The 17,332-nt window shown below is 39.9% G+C and overlaps 1 long non-coding RNA gene across 1 annotated transcript; it reads left to right on the top strand.

The window, feature by feature from the left end:
* Nucleotides 1-7,298: 7,298 nt before the first annotated feature.
* LOC309702521 lies at nucleotides 7,299-14,712 on the top strand. The gene is made up of 3 exons (XR_014275585.1): nucleotides 7,299-7,395; nucleotides 10,830-10,935; nucleotides 14,023-14,712. It is a non-coding gene; the product is annotated as an uncharacterized lncRNA (long non-coding RNA).
* The last annotated feature ends 2,620 nt before the right edge of the window (nucleotides 14,713-17,332 follow it).

Genomic DNA, 17,332 nt, shown 5'->3' with positions numbered 1-17,332 from the left:
GGAAGCCGACGAGTAAAGAGATCGGTTGTTATCGGATTACGTCGTTGAAGAGAAATTGTTCGAGCCATGTTTCCGAAGTAACAAAGACGCGACTGGATTGCAGCCATTCAAAGACCAAATATAACGTCCCAGAACACTCCAGCTCACAGGTTAGTCTGCTCCAAGCATTTACACGAAGGCAAGTCTTCTGTTGTAGTTAATGCGTCATTTTTCTTAACATAATTGGTGATATAGGTTACAAGCAAGTCTGGCGCTGAACAGAAATTGTCGCGCTATGCTCCTTTATTTATTGTGCATAAATAGTGAATTGTCCTGACACAATATTGTGTTTCGCCTCTGTTATTATGGTACATTGACAAAAACATATACTTTTATTCACAGGATAAAACAGGTTTTTTGTATCACTAATTGCCCAGTACGATTACAGCATACAATATTGTTGTCACTGCTACATTTCTGTGATGCTACCAGAAATTATTTCCACTACTACCCATCCCACTACTACCCACTACTACTACTACCCATCCGTCGGTAAACTGTACCTGGGCTTGTTGCAGTGACCTGAAGTTACTAAACTTCATGAGTGTATGCACTCACTCCAAGAACCGTATGATTATAAATATGCATATAAATATGCTAAGATGAGATAGCTGACTTCATCTAACTAGCAAATGTTGTCCAGGCTACGTTGGTGATACAGTTTTTTTTAATGTGTATGATATTTTTGTCATGCGATTTTAAAGCTGGTCCTACAACCGCATCCAAGAATAACATGCAGCTTATCTCAGAACTGTCGGTGAAAATTATTCTTGGAGCTAGGTTTAATTGAGCTGCATTTTAAAGAGGTGCAATTTCACAATTTGTGTATATTTTCTAAGTTCATTGTCATGTGTTGAGAAAAACACAGATTTTAAAATTACATGGTCTAATATTTACATTTAGCATATAACTGCAACATTATTTTTTCGTTTTTTTTTTTTTTAAAGACTCGAAAGGACTTGAAATTCAAAGTTTCAGACTTGTGACTTGACTCGGACTTTTACACCAGTGACTTGAGACTCGACTCTGACTTGCCTGACATTACTTGAGACTTGACTTGAGACTTGAGGATAAAGACTTGAGACTTACTTGAGACTTGCAAAACAATGACTTGGTCCCACCTCTGGTGATTACATCCTTGCATTACATACTTTAGGTTCATTTTTTGCTGATAGGTTTCTAAAAAGAAACATGCAGATTTAGAATATAACATGCAGCGTTCTATAGATGGATACATAAAAACACTTTATTTGTTACATTTATGATAAATGGATTTGAAAGTAAATAAAACACATTTGTGTCGGCCTTGGCTCATAGTTCTTGTCTTTAAATGAACTTTGTCTGTGTGTGTTTTAGGTCCTGCACTCTTAAAGACTGAATTGCAGCATTGCAGCCACAGGTCATTGTGAGCATCACAGGGAAGGTTGAAGCCGCCCACTGCAGCTGTATGGCTAGAGTCGTGGAGACTTGCAACCATGTCACTGCTCTTCTGTTTAATGTAGAAGCAACAGTGAGGATCTGTGGCACAAGGACTGTTACAGATGAACCTGCATACTGGGTTTTGCTGGGTAATGTGACCAAGATACAGCCAGAGGTTGGCCATAAGATAGACTTCTCCTCTTCAGCTGCCCAAAAAAAAGGTCCTTGATCAAAACATAGACAGACCATCTGTAGTGACAGGTAAAAGAAGCCATCCTCAAAAAAGAAAAGTTCCACCTGCTACTGTGGAGGAGTTGGATCAACTGATGGGACAATATTTTTCCAAGCATAGTTCTGTTCTGAATAACCCATAGTGTTTTAATTTAGGGGGCCATGTAAATACTTTGCATTTACTGAATATGTACTTACTAAATACCACTGTTCAAAAGTTGAATAAAGAAACAAAGAAATGTTTGCCTATTTTTAATTAAAAGCACTTTGTCAAACATCACATCAGTTACAATGTAGAAAAAATGTTATGTATAGTTTACAAATGACAAAATGTTCACATAAAATCATGACAGCATTTGTATAATATCACCCACTGCTAGCATTCTGTAATTTACTGTCTCTTTTGAAAACTTATCACTTATCACATGGAGAAACCTTTGGAATGCAAGCATGCTGATCCACACAGGTATGCACACAGGTGTACACATGGGTATTCACAGATGCGGACTACAGCTTTCTTGGCTGCTGCCTCAAAGCACACTGTGCGCTGTCTATCCTGCGTGCTGCACAATATCGTTTATTATTTAGTAACTATTGATATCTATGGCTAGCTAGTTTATTGTGATGGTGCTTTTTTTTCTATTATTATGTTGCTCTTTGTTGTTTGCTGTCTCCTCTGTTTTTTTTTTTTTCTCCATACAGGTGACCCAGGAGTTTTTTTTTTTGTTGTTTGTTTTTTTCTCTCTTCCCCCCTTCTCACCGTCTCTTCCCCCCTTTGGTTTTCTTTCTTTCTCTCCCCCTCTTTCTTTCATTCTTTCCCCCTGTCCTATCCCCCAGTCATGTCTGTCCCGTTTGCAACTGAAAATAAAATAAATTCATAATTATAATAAAGGTCAATCAAATGGACCAATATGGCAAGGCCATGATGATCCACTTGGTAAAATAAATCCGCTTGGCATCTTTCTTGGCCTCAAGACAACAATTCTGATGGCTATAGATCCAAACGGGACAAAAAAATAAATAAATAAAGTAGTCTCAGGATAGTGAATTAAACCAACATTTATTGTTGATTTTTTTTTTAACAAGAAAAACATTTTTCAACTGAATAAAAACAATGCCAATAACCAAAATAAATAGAAGCGTACATGAAAACTACACAGTCCTTCACCTTTCTGTCTGATTTTTTTAAGGAAAACAGTTTTTCATTCCTCTAAAAACAGGACAAACCCACCAGCATGAACATTAAATAAACTATTACAATTGTAAAACAAAACTCATTTACAAAATGTAATAATTATCAGTGGGTCCCAGGAAATAGAATGTGACATGGGATTTAGATTTCCGTTACCAGGATGGTCGGGTTCAGCGTAGTCTTTATCACCACCTGTCAAAGACACATCATCAATATTCATGTTTGCTCAGGTTATTCACTTGTTCACATCTGTCTGAGATCATTCATACTGTTGTATGGATGTGTGTACAGTATGTATATAATTATCAGCTATGTAAAAGATATTATCATCTCTGTTCTTACCTAGTTGGAAGTCCTCCATTCAAACTCAGAGAGCCGCTGGAGGAAGGTGGTGATCCGAGGGCTGATTCTTGTAACCTTCCTCTTTACCACACGACCTGTCTTGCGGCTTGTACCAAGTTTTGCAGGGCATTTTGTTCCCATGTCTGGATTGATCCTCACAAAGAACCTTTTAACGGAAAAAAGGCTGCTTTAATTTCAAAATTAAAACATACGTTACAGCAATCACCTATATGTTTCTGCAACTGTAAAAAGAGAAGGAGAAAAAAAAAAGAGAAAAAAGGAAAAAAAAAAAAAAAAAGAAAACTTATCACTACATAAACAGCACAAGACTTAAGAGTATTTAACAAGAGCATTTTCCCCTGGTTTTACTACCACACTGGGGCACATGTTCACCAAAACGCAGCAAACCTTTGCCATCTTATCCAGGAAGGTCACCTTTTTACCCACACATGGAAGAAGTAATCTGATTGGCATGGTGGCATGTAGCATGTAGTTTGAAGCAGGGATTTCGTAGTGCCCCATGTGTAGTGTTGGAACCCAGTCAGGATTTGTTTCATTCATTTCATAGGCTGGTTTGTTGCAATAATGCCAAATAATTAGCAACTCTATAAATAGAAGGTAGTTCTGCATGTTTGTTCTAAGTTTGTGCTATGATCTCAGAGCGCATTGAAAATAAAATTAACAGGCTATAAATAATAATATGAACTTATTTAGAACTTACCTGAATGAAAATACTGGAGCACACCAACAGATATCTGTGGCTGGTAGAGAACTGAATATCAGCTCGTCTCGCAGCTGCTATCCAGGCTAGACGCCTTCTTTTGGTAACATCCAACACATAAGCTCCCTCATGATGTTTCCAGGTGAGGAAACAATGAAAAGAGAGCCTGTTTTCAAGCTTATTCCTTTGTCGGTAGTGCAATCTAACATTACAACCGACCACACAGCAAGCATTTGTTTGGCCTGCTAATATGGCGCCTTGACCAAAAATCCTGGCTACGCCCCATCCCGTAAGATCACGCTCCAGAGCCCTATTAACGTACGGATCTAGAAAGAAGACGCTGCATTTTTAACTCTGAGGGAGATGGAGAATGAGCCTATTTCCAAAACAGTGGAGTGTGTTCCTTTAAGTACTAAATTGTATATATTGTCAAAAACTAAAGTGTACATAGCAGTTGTTGTATCTTGTTTACTGTATCACTGACAGATAATTTCAAAGTCAATGAACGCTACATTATAGTGAGATATTGTGTAATGTGAAATACTGTAAGCAAATGAATAAACAACCTAATTCGTGATAGACCTTTGACTCTGTTTTGTTTGAATCCAACTGTTTTTTGCAGATGTGCATAAAACATGTTACTTTTAGTATTGTTATCATTATCATCATTATTGCACTAAATATATTTTAAATAAAGGATACTTTGATATACATTCTACTGTAAGGTTGGAAATGTATTTTCTTCACCCTAAAATATGTTTTGAAATGTATTTTGGTTTGAAAGAAATATATTTTCAATTTCAAAAATATATTTTTTTGGAGCATCACAAATACAAAATATATTTACCATATATTTGAAATATATTTTGGCCAGGAAAAATGTATTTTTTTACCGTATGGGTTTGCTGCTGCTGACTTTGAAAATCACACCAAACATGGAATCAAATATATCGACTCAGCTTAGACTACAGAGAAGCTCGGCACTGCTCACAAAACTCAACACAAAAGGCCTTTTAAAGACAACAATCACTTTGACAGACACACAAACACGACTGAGTACAGAGGAGCTGCTGGTTTGAAGCCACAGAAATGTTCAAATGTTTAAACACACTGCAGCGTTGCAGCCGTGATGCATTTGTGCTGCTAAGGCCACACACATCAGCTGCCTTACATTTTAGTACCAGTTCATCTCTGACCATGGCAGCACAGTCTTTCCAGTACAGTGATGTTGGTGGGGACAGTGGGGACTGATTGTTCATTGGCTGTAAGCCGGTCACATGGACGTTTAACTGGTGCTTTGATTGCTCTGTAGTCTGTTGTGCCTGTGAGCTGCTCCTAAAATGAGACAGATTATAATTGTCACCATTCTGTTAATGACTCTTATTATGTGCGCTCTCCTCCACTGTCACACTAAACACATTAAACCTTTATTTTGGTGTAAAGTCAGGATTTATTGGCTCTTCTTAAAAGCGTCATGAAGTGCAAAACTCAGCAAACATTATACAAAAGTAGATTTAGAAGCTGAACAGAAAACATTTAAAGTGACAGTCAGCACAAATCCAGCTGACATCTCCATCCAACCCAAGTCTTCATTTAAAGTCATTATAACTGTGACACACGTTTGTTACAGTATTAATCCTGCCTGATGCTGCAGGGCCAACATCATGAAACAGGCTCAGCATTTATTTCCATTATGAAACTTTATCATTAAAAACAAACCATTGTTCTGCAGTCGTCCCAGGACTGTCGGTCAAACGTTCTCTCCACATGTTTAAGGCTGAGCTCACTTTATCGTCTGCCTGAAGGAGGGAAGCAGATGTTACTAAACATCACAATAAAACATATGAAATGGGTGCACATGAGGAACGTCTGCACTGTTAAAGCCATGCAAACATCTTCACACATGAAGCAGCAACACCTCTCAGTTTAGCAGCAGCTGGTAAAAGCCACAGTGATCCTGGAGCCTCCCTGAAGGACTCGTTCATCAGTAACTGTCAGGAGGACGATTAAACCTTCTGCACACGTCCTGTAGTTACACACTCGGGAGGAAAGACGACGTCCTCGCTCTGCAACATGATCTGTGTTTCATCCAGGATGCTCAAACACAGATTGGTCTCCAAATATTAGACGCACTGGTTCTTCATGCGTTTCTACCTGAGCACTCAGAGTCATTTCTACAACAGGCCTCCTTCACCTGCTGGTGCCTGTTTCTGTGTTTGGCTGTTTCCATCAGTGCCTGATGTTTGTGATCTTTGATCTGTTCTGAAGTCTCTCTTTGTGACACAAATGTTGTTTGGCTTCTTTTGCAAACAAGGCAAAAGAACTTTAATGGATTCATTTGCTGATCTTACTGTTCTGATGCAAAGCCGTCCTTTCAACGCTTTAGAAAGAAAACCAAACAATGTTTTTAAAACTTTCCCAAAATGTAAAAGCTATTAAAACCATAAACTTCTGCTCCTTGATCATGTGATTCTTCTTCTAGACTGTCTGTAATTGTTATTGCTGATTGTCAATAAAGTTGTTTTTTATAAGTTATGTTGTAAAGGAAGCTTGTGGCGAGGGAGGAGGGGCGACTAAAAGCAGGTTCATATAGTGGGAAAGTCCTCAGGTCATGTGAGGATATTTACTGATGCGTCAACACTGTCAGATAAAAGAACGGCTGCTGCATTTGTTCTCCCACAAATAAGTTTGGTGATGAGTAAAAGAATTACAGATGATGTGGCAGTTTATACTGGGAGCTGGTAGTGATGTTACTGGCTTGAACTGGGTGGAGGACGCACTAATATGGAGGTATGTGGTTTGCTGGGACTCTAGCAGCGTGCTAGTGAGCACAGGTGATATGTCTTCAGACTCTAGGCAACATATTGTTTTTGATATACTTCATTTACTGTATAGAATCAAACACAGAGGGATAGAAGTGGATTTCTTATGGCTCCCTGTGAATATCGGTGTTGATGCAATGAACAGGACGATAAGTTTAAAAAGGTGCAGCAAGAAGAAGTCGTGCAGGTTTGACTATAAAATACAGTGAAAGTGAGGTGAAGAGTATAATGAAGGTAAAGATGAAGGACGAGTGGCAGGCACACTGGGACAGAGACGGGAAAGGCAGATATTATTATACAGAAAACAGTCGTGTAGAAGAAGCTGCAGCAGAGACCAGGATGGAATCTGGAGAGTCAGAGTTGGTCACACAGGCTTGAATAGCACACTTAAAAAGGTAAACATGACACAGGAAGTGTGACTTCTGTGGACCAGAGGAGACGTTTGACGGGTTGTTAGCGTCGTCAGGATGCTGGATGGAAACGCTGTGCCTGATAGGATGATTACAGGCTGGACTTTGTCTTCCTGTTACAGATGGATCCAGGCCCTGGATGACTGCTGGACACACATGACCCACACTAGGCTGCCTTCATCCATCCTTTCCTCCTTCACTGAGACTCAGAGTCAGCATGTATGTATTTATCAGTGATTTGAATCCTTTCATTACAGAGTGAAGTTAAAGTAGACGTGTGAACACACTAATGAACACAAAGGGACACAACTACTACTCCATGATGGAAAGCTGAAGTATTACACAGCTTTATGAACCTCCTGTTATCCTGGTAGACGAGTACAGCAATAAATCTTTTACTTGGACATCTTCTGGCTCCAATAAGCTTTGAAATGTGACCATGAAGTTAGAGACACACTGACTGAAACCCACAGCTGTGACTGTGGATCACATCCACACACAGTGTAGCTGCTGTCTCTGTGTGAGCCTTTGCACTGCTGCTCGCAGCACCGTTATATCACTCAGCGCTCGCTGCTGTTATTGAATCCACTTTTTACTGTCCGTGCAATCAAGCTCCTCTGCAGAGCTAGAAAATATCTTCGAACCAGTTTATGTGTTAGGGGATCCTTTGCAGCTGTGACTGTTGCCTCTGTTTTTGTCCTTTGGTTCCTGGGAGCCTTTTACATTTCCATCAGCAACAAATATCTGAACAGGCTTTATTGTAGGAAATACAGGATTAAATAGTTGTCATTATTTATTAGATGTTGTTAAAGATGATCCGATGCTTGTTTAGTTTAATGCTGTGGCTTCAGTCAGCATCACTGTGCTGTATAGTTTTATTTTTCTGATCCTTCTGTTAAAGTTGCTGAATAAAAGCTGGTTGGTCTGCACCTCACCGCTGCCTCGAGCCTCCTTCTTTAAAGCAGCAGAGGCTCTTCATTCAGGTATCACAGCTCGAGTTGTTCTGCAGGAGACCCAGAGTACTGTCCTTGGTCCATAATGACATTAACTTTGATTCATGTCAGCCTGAACGTCTGTGATGAACACACTATCAGCATCACTGACATATTTCATCATTTAAAAACACTTCCTGTCACCGTGGTGGTTACAGTGACATCATGCAGTTTGTGCTTTGACCTCCAGAGGGCGACAAATCAGCACAGACAGAGAGCTCCATTCAAACTTTGCTGCCATCAGGAATAATTCTTCAAATATAATCATCAGTGTTTGAGCAGCTATGATATCAGGGACAATCTAGACATGTGTGACAATACTGAACATGTCACATGACACACCTCAAACATCATGTGATCCACTCTCAGTCTGCACTTTCAGTCATGACTTCATGAATTTATGATCAGTTTACTCCTGAAATATTCAAATGCTGCAGGGTGAAGAACAACAAAGTGCTGACACATGTTTGTGTTTCAAACAAGAAAACCAGCAGAAATAAATCATCTTTGAACAACATGACAGAGATTAGTGAGTTTCCAACTTGCACTTGAATGCAGCACAGACAGATTCTGATGTTCGTGGTTGTAAACGTGTCCTCAAACGCCGCTCTGACTCTTTCCTTCCTGCTCAAAGTTCCTCTTTTCTGAACTTGGTGTTTGTGCCTGACGCTGATCGTCTCCGTGTGGAGCTCCGTGTGAAGGTAACGTTAGCAGTGTGTAATGTTTCCTGGCTAACATCAGCTGTGTGCAGCTCAGTTCCAGCACAAATCTGCCGCTCCATAGTTCACGGTAACGGACTCATGAGGTCGACCGTTAAACGCTCTCCCGCCATTTTGTCTGTGTGCGCGGATGTGTACGTTTTTGTTACCACTGTCATCTCATCAATAGCCCATTTGTAAAAGATCTCTGTTCATAGTTTAGTTGGATTTTAAAACTCTGTAGTTGGACAGTTTTATTTTGGACTGATGCTAAAATTCTTGCTGATTGTTTCTGTCGAGGTTTTGTACTTGACATCCCCCATTTTGGATGTGATAAGCTGTAGAGAGTGCGTCCAAAAAGAGAAACCAGAAAGAGAACCTGTTTTATTAATAACCTCTTGCAAATAGAAGAATATGAAAAAAACAACAACAAATAGGATAAAACCTTTAAATTACTTGAATTTCTAAAATCACCATCATCTGTTAACACAAATTTGATCATTTCAAATTTTTGTTTTCATTTTCTCTTCCCAGTTACTTCTTTCTCATTCTCTTCATTCTCCTTGTCACCTTACGTCTCACTCCTTAACTGAAGTTATAGTTCTAACATAAGAAGTCCCACCAACGTCCTTTATTTAATCTCTGTGTTGTCACAGTTATTATCATCAGATCAGACATGAGACCCAGACAACAACATAAGTTTACAAGCTAACATCATGTCAGCTAACATTAGACGATAGCATCATAAACTTTAAATTACTTTGCCTCTGATCAACAGTTTGATTACATTCTCACATCACAGGTTTATTTGCTAAGTGTGAGTCCGCCCACATTAGATCCACTTTTCAGCAGGTGGAATAATTTGTAGTATATAGGTAATACATCAACAATGCTGCCGTGGCTAAGTTAGGAATATTTATAATGTCATTTCCAAAACTTGCATATGATCTGCAATTTGTAGCAGATCTACTGACTGTCACAGAGCAGCTGGAGCAGTCTCAAATGCAGGTCAGTCCACTGCTGCCCCCTGTGGCCAAGTGCCATAGCTACTGCTGGATGAACTCGTGACACATCTGCGCCTGTTTCTATGAACACATTGAGTCTGAGTGGCTGCACTTACACTGGTGCATTCAACATATTGAAAGATGCCAGCAATGTGGATTGTCAAGACTCAAACCAACCATTGAGCAAAGACAGCAGATCACTTGTTTCTGTTTGTTATACAGCCAGATTTACTCGTGACACACATGTGCAGCTGCTTTATCACCTATTCTGAATTTGTTTCAAGCACAATACATTTGTTACACATGTTGGGATATTGTGTTTGTTTTAAATGTTATATACCTGTGTGGTATGTGACTTGTGTTGCCATGACGCCAGGTCTCTCTTGGAAATGAGATTTTTAATCTCAATGAGATTTTTTTTTTACCTGGATAAATAAAGGACTAATTTGTAACTTTCAGTGTTTTCCGGTCTTCCAAAGGAAAAAAAACCTTCAACTACATGACATGCAGTTGTGTATTTGTTTTCACCTTATCATACACTTGAAGTTTTACAAATCACCACTTCTTTAGTGAATATCATTTCAGTCTCAGACAACCTCGTTTCTCTTACAGAGGTTGAATGCACCTTCTGCAGATGGCGGTACCACACAGTGTGCGTGGACTTCCCCTGCACAGAAGGCAACTACAAATGCTGTGAATGCTAAATAAACAGAAACAAATGATCCCTGTTGTCTTTGCTTGATGATTGGTTTGAGTCTTGACAATCCACATTGCTGGCGTTGCATCTTTCAATGCCAGCAATGGCAGGTATCAGTGCTCAAACCTTTTGTGTTTGTTTCCAACAAGTTGCCCACCTCGGGAAACAAAAATGTGTTCTTTTACTTGTCAGATGAACATATGAGACACTTTGACTCTTCAGTGCAGTGTGGAGCCTAACAAAGAGCTGTTTTGTGTCCCAGCTGATCAGCAGGAGGAGGAGAGTCTGACGGAGCAGCAGAGGAACAGTTTCAGCTACTTGGACTCAGCTCAGCCACTACAGAGGAAACAATGAGCTCAACACAGAAGGTGACAGACAGAGCAGGACCATATGACCAAAGATATTTATCACCATATACATTTGAACATTTGCCATAACGATGTAGCTGACGATAGAATTGACACCAGACAAAATACTTTACAGCTGCACAACTTTATTAAAAACCCATCAATGTATTTTCACTGAAACAAGCAGCTGTTGTTTATGTGCATTAAAGTTATATAAAAATGTAACAGTGCAAATGCAAATTCCTCGCTGACAGTTTAACCAAAAGGCGTTTCCAGTGGAAACTGGCCGACACATCCTGAGCATAACCATGTATAATATCCACTAAACTTCAGAAGAGGTTATACAGTCGTGGCCAAAAGGTTTGAGAATTGCATAAATATTGGAACCTGGAGAAGTTGCTGCTTAAGTTTTTATAATAGCATTTTGCCTGCACTCCAGAATGTTATGAGGAGTGATCAGATGAACTGCATCGTCCTTCTTTGCCATGAAAACGAACTGAATCCCCAAAAAGCCTTACCACTGCATTTCATTGCTGTCATCAAAGGACCTGCTGAGACCATTTCAGTGATCGTCTTCTTAACTCAGGTGAGAATGTTGGCGAGCACGAGGCTGGAGATCATCATGGCTGTATCCCGATTCAGGTTCTGCAGCTTTAAAGTCCTCAAGGGCCGCGTACTCAAAGACCGCTAAGGCCGAAGTGCGAGGCTCGTAGGCTCGTGAAATGGGACGTCTAGCCTCCGTCGCGCTGCCCAGGTTGCCTAGCAACCATGATACTAACAGTTATTTATATATATATATTTATATTATTTCTGAGAGTGTATCATGTAACACTATAGATCAACTTAGCTCAGAATATATAAAGCATATAAACAGTTACAGCAATATGATGCAACAAACACAGCAGCTGCTGATCCAAAATACTCAAAGCTTCATAGAACTGAAACCAACATTTATTTTTAGCTCCATCCTGCTGCTGATACATACTTTAGGTTTCTGAACATTAAACTTGTTGCTGCCTTTCATAGTGTGTAACTTGAAGGCCCTGAGTACTTTCTCCCACACTGGAAACACTGGGATGATCACATTATTTGAACATTACCTAATAAGACTGATTCAGCACAGACAGTTATGTTAAACTTTCCTAGCAGTCCTTCACAAACAGGGAACAGTCTGTCTATTCTCTCCATCTGTCAGCTGCTGCTGGCTCTTCCTCCTCCTCTTCCTCACACACTGCTGAGTTTGTCCTGGTGGATCATCAGGGCTGCAAAGCCTCACAGATGATGTGCAGCAGTGGGTCCCTCAGTCTGTCCTCACTCTGGACACTTGCAGTCGTCACACATGGAAATCAAATGTGTGATAAGCTGCAGGATTCAAACACAAGTGTAACTTATAAACACATGTTCATACTTTTATTCCACAATCAGAGAGAAAGAAACAGAGAGAGAGTGCAGGACAGACAGACAGGTGACAGTCTCAGGTGTACACACTGCTACACAACAGCACCAGAGAAGCAGGATTTAGTGTTTGTGTTATTACGAGTGTAAACAAGAAGAGTTCCAGATGGTGCAGTGGACACATGTGTGACTGCTGTGATTAAAGCATCTTTCTTTCAGCTTAATGAGTGAACCGTCAGCTCGTTCAAACACACGTTAAAGTGCGTTTGGCTCGACACCACCGAACAGAGGCAGCAATATAACACAGCTAACATTAACAGTGCAGTGGATCCTGCTTGTGCCGTGATGTTCAGGACTGCAAACCGAGCAGCATCACTGACTTTCAGCTTGTTGTGTTTGTGGATATATGACTGACTTTAATTATCCACAAAATCATCACATTCTCTGTCAGATTAAGGTCGACTATTGAACGGCGTATATTTTAAAGGCTTTAAAACCAAGTTAACGCTGAAAGTACAAACATCACTAATGTCACATAACTCTGCCGACAAGGCATAGCTATGGCTATGAAATGCTCTTTGTGTATCACTTCTTCATTATGAAAGATGTCATTAATGCACTAGTAATGTCTCATCTGGAGTATTGTTCAATCATTTGGTCAGCAGCTAATAAGACAGATCTTAACAGACTTCAGTTAGTCCAGAATAAGGCGTCCAGATTAGTGTGAAGATGTTCATACTATACTAATATTGATAAAATGCATAATAACCTTTCTTGGCTTCCTGTACAGGCTAAAATATTCTATGGCTTACTTGTAGTTCTAAAGAAAGCAATTCTGTTAAACACACCACATTTATTCTGCTCAGCTGCAGTATCCAGATGAAATACATCATCATATTACACAGTTTTCAACAAGGTGCAATTTAGTAAATGCTCGAGTTAAAAGTAACGTTTTGTAAAACTGTTACATTTAGAGCAACTTTCAAGTGGAATAAGTTGCCTTAAAAAATTAGAGAATTATTCAAAACTTCAATGAACACTTAAAAGCCGATTTACAGAGCTTTTAGTTGTTGTAAATATTGTAAGACATGATTTGTTTTTGAAACTTGTGTAATGTGCCTCAATGTTATTGATATTATTATTATTATTATTATTGATTGCTTATATTTGAACAATTGTGAAACCTCACTGTGGATGTAAGAGTGAAATTATGTGGATATCTTGAATCCACTTTATTGTGTAATATTTTATGTGAGTATTTGACGGAAGACGAGCAACATCTGTTGTGGAAGCTAACGGGGTTCCTTTAGAATAAACAAACATAGGATTTATTATCACTGAATAATTCTGTATAAATCTATACAAATTATAGAAATATGTAATAGGAAACAACAAAATAATCAAAATTATAAAATTGTGTGTGTGTGTGTGTGTGTGTGTGTGTGTGTGTGTGTGTGTGTGTGTGTGTGTGTGTGTGTACAATCAGGAGGGATGGGCATGATTTTAGTGTTTGAACAGTCATGAATTATCTTTAACAGCAGGTTGGATGTAATGTGTTAGAACTACCAGCAGGTGGGGATAAGAGACCTTTAAGGTGTTTGGTGCCACGCTCCACCTTCAGGTTTAAAACTAGTGTTAATGGAGTTTGAAGGTTGAGTTTGTTCCACGACTGCATTTCACTCACTGCCTCTGTTTGTATCTCTGTCACTGCAGGACCAACATGGAGCCAGAAGTCAGCGCTCTCAGGAGGCCGACAAACCTCACAGAAGAAAGGGAGAGAAAAAACACACCTGTGACGAGTGTGGGAAGGGTTTTACTGTGAGGGCTTCACTAAAACAGCATCAGGTCATCCACACTGGAGAGAGACCGTTCAGCTGTGACTTGTGTGGAAAGTCTTTTTCCTTGAAGGGTTACCTAAAACAACACCAACTCGTCCACAGTGGAGTTAAAGCGTACAGCTGTGATCAGTGTGGCAGAGCTTTTACTCACAGTAGCCACTTACAGAGTCATCTAGTTACCCACTCTGGAATTAAGCCATACAGCTGTGACGAGTGTGGGAAGGGTTTTACTGTGAGGGCTAAACTAAAACGGCATCAGGTCATCCACACTGGAGAGAGACCGTTCAGCTGTGACTTGTGTGGAAATTCTTTTTCCAGGAAGGGTTACCTAAAAAAACACCAACTCATCCACAGTGGAGTTAAAGCGTACAGCTGTGATCAGTGTGGCAGAGCTTTTACTCAAAGTAGCCACTTACAGAAGCATCTAGTTACCCACTCTGGAATTAAGCCATACAGCTGTGATCAGTGTGGCAGAGCTTTTACTCACAGTAGCAGCTTACAGAAGCATCTAGTTACCCACTCTGGAATTAAGCCATACAGCTGTGACATCTGTGGAAAAACTTTCAGCCAGAGAGGATAAAATAAAAAATACACACCTACGCATTCACAACAGACATGATGTGTACTGCTGTGAACAGTGTGGCAAAGAGTTTATAACTCACACAGACTTACAACGACACATGTTTACCCACACTGAGGAGAGACCTTATCAATGTGACCTGTGTGAGAAGACTTTTAAATCTCCACATGACCTGAGACGACACCAACAGATCCACACCAGAAAGAGACTCTACAAGTGCAGCTACTGTGAGGTATGTATTTATATTGTTATCTTGTCATTTTAGCCTGACTGTTTGGAACAACTCTGCTCATTAAACTGTGTTAGCATGTTAGCAATTCTACTGCATGGAAAAGCAGCTCTGAGTGATTATTCAGATTTTCCTTTCAGTTATGATTTTAGTATTACTGTAGTATTATGGTGGTAGTATTGTAGTTATTGCAGCCCAGTAAACTGAGTGTGTTAACTGAAACAGTCAAATGTAGTTGGACGTCTGCAGAGATGCTCTTTATTTCAGGCGACGTTCAGGATACAAATGTTGAAGGACTGACTTACACTGTCTTTGTGTCTTTGTTTAGAAGCAGAGCGACACAGATGGATCCAGTTCTCAACCCTGTCATCACTGTGGTGGTGGGAAAGACTTTCATTGTGACCTCTGTGGAAAAACTTTCAGTCGGCAAAAGACCCTAAAAGTACATCAACGTAGACACACTGGAGACAAACTGAAATACTGCAAAGAATGTGGGAGAAGCTTCACCACACCAAGTGATTTAAAACAACATGAACTGATTCACAGTGGGGTTAAAAAGCACCTCTGTGATCAGTGTGGGTCATCCTTCACCACTGCATGGAAGCTTGAATCACACAAACGAGTCCACACAGGAGAGAAACCACACAAGTGCAGACACTGTGACAGAAGCTTCTCACAGTCAGGTCATCGTAACATTCATGAACGTGCACACATGGAAGGAAACTACAGCTGTGACCAGTGTGACAAGAGCTTCAGGAATCTCAGTTCATACTCTGCACACAAACGATCCCACGTTACTAATAAACTGTTTCACTGTTACCAATGTGCCCAAACATTCACCTCATTGTCTGCTCTGTGCAAACATCAGCGCGATCACTCAGGGCTGAAATCACTCCCATCACTGGATCACAGTGAATCTGAAGACACAGAAAGATCCTCTGGTTTCTGTGTCAGACTCAAAAAGCTTGAGATCAGGCTCCACAGAGTTCAGATAGAATCATTTAAACTTGTGTTGAACTGAACTGGTTGCTGGGCTGAACTTCTACATAATACAGATCTACATGGGATCTTCTTTTCTGTTGTTTTACTGAGTCAGTTTTGTCCTTTTTTCTCTGTCCTGGTTTTGCTCGTCTGTAAATGATTGAAACTCAGTCAAATAGTTCATTGTTCTCCAGCAAAACGTTTTGGAAACTCATGTTTAACCTTTAAAACTGTGACATGTTTTAGCACACAAGGCTTCATCGGGGAGTTCACTCATGATTGGACCATGAGAACAAAGGTTTTTAGTTCTTTCAAAGAGAGTCTTGGAGATGTTTGATGTTTCTGTTTTTCTGAAACCACCTGAAAGAAAAACTATTTTTCTTGCTTTATGTAGTGTGGAAGTTTTTAATGTTTCTTCATCTGTGATGTTCTTGAATGTGTTCACGTGAAGATGATATAAATAAACTCTTGTCAGAGATTTACAGTTATCAAACAGGTGAATAAACAACACTGAGACACTTGGAGACGGTTAAGGTGCTGCACGGGTGAGGGCTCAGAGAGGACTCACACCGAGCTGCAGTAGTCGTTTATTATTTATAGCAGGGTGAAACAAGCATAGCAGTTTCCTCTAATTTTGCATATATGTGTGTGTGTGTGTGTCTAAGTTCGTATAAATGTCATAGGGTGAACTTCCTCTTTCTATAAACAGAGCGAGTAGTACATTTTGTTCTTTTCCTATTAAGAGTAAAATATGAACATGTACTTTAATGCAACATAAAACTCATAAAAGCGTTTCTTCTTTAACATCCCCTCCTGATGTTAATATTTTTCACTTAATCATACTTTATTATCAGCCAACAATCACTTGCTTATAACATTTTCAATTGTAGCATCATTCAGTATGTGTGTGTGTGTTTCTATACTAAATCTTCTTCATCCGGTTCATCTTCTAGTGGCAGTCCAACATAGGTAATTACTGTGGCCTGTACCATTTTGTCAATCATGGATCTTATGCATGGTAGGATACATGTAGAAAACAAGCACAATAATAGAAGCAGAACTCCTATCAGTACGAGTCCTTTTATCACGAGGGTCTTCCAGCTGCCACTCAGCAGCCAGGTCAGCCAGTCCTCATTGTTCGTGACATAGTCTTGTTGCTGCGCATTACTCAGTTGTCGCAACTTGTCTAGGGCGGTGGTCATGGTCAAGGAGTGCACATTGTCCGGGATATAGGTGCAACAAGTGGTGTTGAATAAGACACAGAGGCCCCCTCTCTCAGCGAGAATCATGTCCAGGGCGACCCTGTGTTGCATGACCACTATTCTGATCGCGTCGATTTCCTCATTCTGAGCCTTATTTATCTTTGTTGAGCTGTTCAGGAAAAGTCCAAATCGG

This window comes from Aulonocara stuartgranti (assembly GCF_965226115.1).
Source record: "Aulonocara stuartgranti genome assembly, chromosome: 3".
Lineage (NCBI taxonomy): Eukaryota > Metazoa > Chordata > Actinopteri > Cichliformes > Cichlidae > Aulonocara > Aulonocara stuartgranti.
This window is presented reverse-complemented; position numbering and strand designations above follow the sequence as displayed.